Source organism: Corticium candelabrum, chromosome 12 (genome assembly GCF_963422355.1).
Source record: "Corticium candelabrum chromosome 12, ooCorCand1.1, whole genome shotgun sequence".
In the NCBI taxonomy this organism is placed as follows: domain Eukaryota; kingdom Metazoa; phylum Porifera; class Homoscleromorpha; order Homosclerophorida; family Plakinidae; genus Corticium; species Corticium candelabrum.
Window position 1 is genome coordinate 8,000,097 of NC_085096.1, and position 4,862 is coordinate 8,004,958.

At 42.4% G+C, this 4,862-nt stretch overlaps 1 long non-coding RNA gene across 3 annotated transcripts in view; it reads right to left on the minus strand.

The window, feature by feature from the left end:
* Positions 1–3,635: 3,635 nt before the first annotated feature.
* LOC134188030 (uncharacterized) overlaps positions 3,636–4,862 on the minus strand; it is an 11,565-nt gene continuing 10,338 nt past the window's right edge. For 2 of the 3 annotated variants that reach the window (XR_009971238.1, XR_009971236.1), the window contains one exon: positions 3,636–4,030. This is a non-coding gene — a long non-coding RNA (uncharacterized LOC134188030). The remainder of the gene's footprint in view (positions 4,031–4,862) is intronic. The other variant, XR_009971237.1, reaches the window with a different exon arrangement.

A 4,862-nucleotide genomic window follows, 5' to 3' on the forward strand; every position in this document is an offset into this window, starting at 1 on the left:
TACCTATAGTTAATTGAAACGTCTATAGTAAGCTTCTCAAGTTACCTATATATATATATATATATATATATATATATATATATATATATATATATCTTATATATATATAAAATATTTCACTTCCAACTACTCTAGCTATGACACAAAGCAGAATCGCTAGAGGTAGCCCTCTAGCTAATCATATGCAGGTACAGTCCGCTCTACAGTTTTTGTATCTACTAATTCTAATTCTGAATCTGCGCTATCCTAGAATCAAGTAGCCGCTCAGAAAACTGTCTTCAAATGAACGTATTCTACGAAGCTGCTCAAAGTTTTCTCTTTCCAGTTTTTGAGTGCCATTAGGTAAAACTGCACGTGCATCTAATGAACTATACAGTGTTTTGAACCTGATGAGTCGGCAGCGGGTTTCTGTTGAGTTAATTAAACCGGTAAGTCGAAACGTCAGCCACAGTTAGGATCAAAAGCTTTCGGGAAATTTTATGCTCTTTAATTAACCAAACGTGCAGGGCTATTCAATGAATTTTGATCAGTCCATGCTGGGGTCTTCGGTGACACGTGTCGCCTCTATTTTGCCGGTTTCTACTGACTACCGGAAATTGAAAAACGACCCAAATTTTGAATTTTGCATGCCTTTGCCTCCAGCTTCTAGGTAGATCCCAACATACAAAATGGAGAGACTGTTTCCATGCATGACTATAATGACTTGTTGCATTGCTGTTCCTCAGGTCTTCTACTCTACAAAGAGAATGACTGACTCTTTACTAATGGACTTGGTCAGTTTTCCACTAGAAGAGAACACGACGTTGTTACCGAATAATGTGTCTGTGCCAAACCAGCCCAATATGACGGGACCCCCTTCTAGTATATACTATCTATACGGTTCTGGCTACGCTCCTGGCTAATGTTTTGTAGATCAGTCTACAGCGTAGCCGTATTCTATACAAAAACTAAACCATGGGGTCGACGTCGCGCCTAGCTAGAAAAGTTTTCAACTCGGCATGCAGTCGCAGATTTAGAGGAGCATTCCGAAGATATGCGATAGGCTGCTGGCTGGATCCGCCTTCGCTTACTAGTGGGAAATCCATACTAACCAAGTTAATTGGGCATCTGGGCGCTATCTCAGAGCAAACCCGACAGATGTACGAACGTTTCATAACTTAAAAACTGACGGCGCCGTTTCAAAGAATGTTGTCTGTCAAGTGGAGCGTTTTTGCGCGCCATCAGATTATGTGAGCCTTACTGGCGCAATCAGGTTCCGGAAATGGCATTTCTGTTGTTTCCGTTGCTCCAAGCACGGTGGAAACCGTCGTGCTATCTTCAGACCGTTTTCTTAAAGAGTGACCTAGCTTGTTTGCGTGCGATTTATTTCCGTCCAGCAATATTCGAGAGAATCGGTGTTTTGTGAGATTCTTTGGCGTTGAAGGCAACGGATGCTGTAGTCGATCGCGTTATAACAGTTTAAAAAGAACTCATCTGTACGCAGAAATACTTTCGCTAGAGCTCTTAAAGGAACACTCAGGTTTTAGTGAGAAGGGTAGTATGCAACCGAAATAGCGAGTTCCGCTGATCGAGGGCGTTCGCGAAAGTATTTCTGTACAGATGAGTGCCTTTAAACTGCTAGAACAACAGTGTTCATTGCCTTCAACGCCAAAGAATTTTACAAAACACCGAATTTCTCGAATGTTGCCGGACGGAAATAAATCGCACGAAAACAAGGTCAGTTTCTAGACGGTCTGAAGGTAACGCGACTGATTCCACCCTGCTTGGAGCGACGGAAACAACAGAATGACAATTTTCTAGAAAATGATTGCGTCAGTAAGGCTCACGTGATCTGATGGCTCGCAAAAAGCTCCACTTGACGGACGAAATTCTTGAAACGGCTCGTGAGTTTTTAAGTTATGAAACGTTCTTAGCGTAAATCTGTCGGGTTTGCTCTGAGATAGCGCCCAGATGCCCAACTTGGTTAGTATAGATTTCCCACTATAGCAAGCGAAGGCGGATCGATCAGCCTATCTCATATCTCCGGAATGCGCCTTTAACATTCAATTTTACTTGGTGTTTGGTTAATATTAATTTAATAGAGATCTCAACTACTAAATGACAACGATCAGATGCGACAACGACTACCACTATAGATAGAGGAATCATTAGAAAAAATTTTCATCACTACAGATCGATTGTAAGTTTCATTTCACGCGGATGTCTACATAAGGCGTGTAATCAGTGTCAAAACTACGCCGGTAGTATCTTTTGCATAACTGAGGTTGGTCGTAGACTCATGGTCGGTCATAAATAAATGAATAGAGAAGCACTATACAGTGCTAAACCCTCGGCTGGAGTACATGCACACCACATGCTAAGACATGTCTAGAGTGTAAGGCAGCCGAGGATCAAGAAGCACAAACGCTCGAATTTGACACCAGTGAAAATCGCCGGACGTGATGGTTACGCCTACCGTATTTACACAGCTATCACCGTCTAACCGCATTCATTTAGGCCCATAGCTAAATAGGCACAGGTTGTCGTAATAAGGTGACTCCAGAGCCGCGCGTCAGAGCCAAAACAAAACATTAATTAATGTGGGAAGACATGCACGTGCAAACGTAGAGGCGTCTCTGTTCACTCTGACTTTGGATACCGTAACAAAAAATGAATAGAGACGCACTAGCGTACTTACAGGTCAGTCGCTTCGTCCGGCAAATAGACGCGCTGTCATGGACAATGCACGTTTCCCTTAGCAAATTCCCTTGGAGCGCCAAATTTCTGTTGACACTATAGTGATTTTTGCAACAACACCGGCGCCGCTCAGCCACGCACACTGAAAAAATTCAAGGTGTCAGACTGCAGAACCACTATGCAGAAACACTGTGAAACAAGAAAAATGTTACAAGTCGGGTACAGCTAGCGCTACACCTTCGCTCCCTAGACGCCTGGTTGTTGGTGGAAAACATACACGTACAAGGCGTTGTTTCCATGTAACAAACCCGTAAAGTAAAGGAATAAACACCATGTACAGGACGGACGCCCGATGGCTGAATTCTCGTAGGACAGCTGCCAAACAAAGAGGTAGAGCCTTAGTTATGATGACATCACGTTTGTCTATATTGGTCGGTAATGACACCTCGTCTATTGGTCGGATAGCATCATTTGCATCTGCATTGGCCCACTACTATACCTTAGTCCGGATATCCGGGCCTTGGGTAATGAGCTCGAGGTCGGTCGGAAAGTCAATGAGGTCGGTTGTACATTCAACTAGGTCGGGCCGATGTTTCCTCGCAAAGTCATCAGCAAACCCCAAAATGCTTTTTTCTAGCCTTGATTGCCGGTGTCCCAGCGATTTGCCCTGCTAAGGGCGCGACGCATGCGCCAATTTACCATATAAAGTGTGAAGCCGCCTCAAATTTGGCGCCAAATGTTCTGTTTCAGCCGTCAGTGATTTGCCCTGTTTAGCCTACGACGCATGCGCCAACTTACCATATAAAGAGTGAAGCTGCATCAAATTTGGCGCCAAATAATCTGTTTCAGGAGTCGGTGATTTGCCCTGCTGCGGCTATAACGCATGCGTACACATACCATATATGGTGCAACCTAATTAAATTTGGCGCCAAATATTCTGTTTCAGACGTCAGTGATTTGCCCGGTGAAAGAAATGAGACCGTACACCGAAAGAGACATTTTAGTGTTTCTCAAGACTGGAGAAAAATCAGGAACCCTGACATCAAACCAGAAGTGCTCATTTAGCCGTCAAGCTCGCTCATTCAAACTAGATGGTACTCTTATTACCAAGTACAACGTTGTGACTTTGAATAACTTACAAATTAGATGACTATACTACGTGTCAGTCTGCAAAATTACTCTTGCACGGAAGATAAACAGGAGCACATAGTAGAATTCAATTTATAATTGATTTAAAACAAACATTAGAAATATTCAACACATCTATCTATCTAGAACAGTTCCCTGCTGCAGCCTTGAAGTTGTGCTGCTTTGTTGTTGTTGTTGTTTGTTGTTGTTGTTGTTGTTGCTGGAGCTGAATAGACAAGTAGAAACTTGTAAACACCCATAAACTTATGGAACGTCTCATGCTAGAAAAGTGTTACTAGACTAGTATTAAATTTTTCCACTTCCAGCTTAACATACACATAACAGAAACCAATAACAAGTAGTCTAGCAGTTACACAGTATATGAGCACTGAGCAGTATATAACTCAGACTTACATAAACAATGCCTAGATGTTTGATCAATAAAAAATACTGTATTGACTTGATCAATAACAGTCAATATCAGCCCTTAAAATGACTGGTTGTTGTCAAATTCAGTGGCACATAAACGCCTTGTGGTTAAATTTATTGTCATACCTATAGACTCTGGTCAACTTTTCTACATTGGACCTAAAGGTAAAGCCAACAGATAGGATCTAATAACTGATGAAGAAAGAAGGCTGGCCTTTATCCACTGTCACGACTCCCCTCAAGGTGGTCATATGGGACGTGATAAGACACTACAAAAGATAAACTCTCGCTATTACTGGTCTGGATTGTATGTTGATGTACTGCAATGGATTGCTGAATGTGCAAAATGTCAAAAATTTGAGCAGATAAAAACTGTAGCACCACAGCTAAAGCCGATAAAAACAAGTGGCCCCTGGGAAGTGGTGGGAATTGACCTAATAGGACCATTTAATGTAACAGCACAAGGAAACCGCTTCATACTGACCTGCACTTGTTTATGGAGCAAGTTCCCTGTAGCCTATGCAATTCCTGACAAGTCAGCAGCTTCAGTAGCTAGCAAACTTGTCAAAATGTTCTGGCAGTATGGACCTCCTCAAAGAATCATCACAGATAATGGTAGGGAGTTTGTT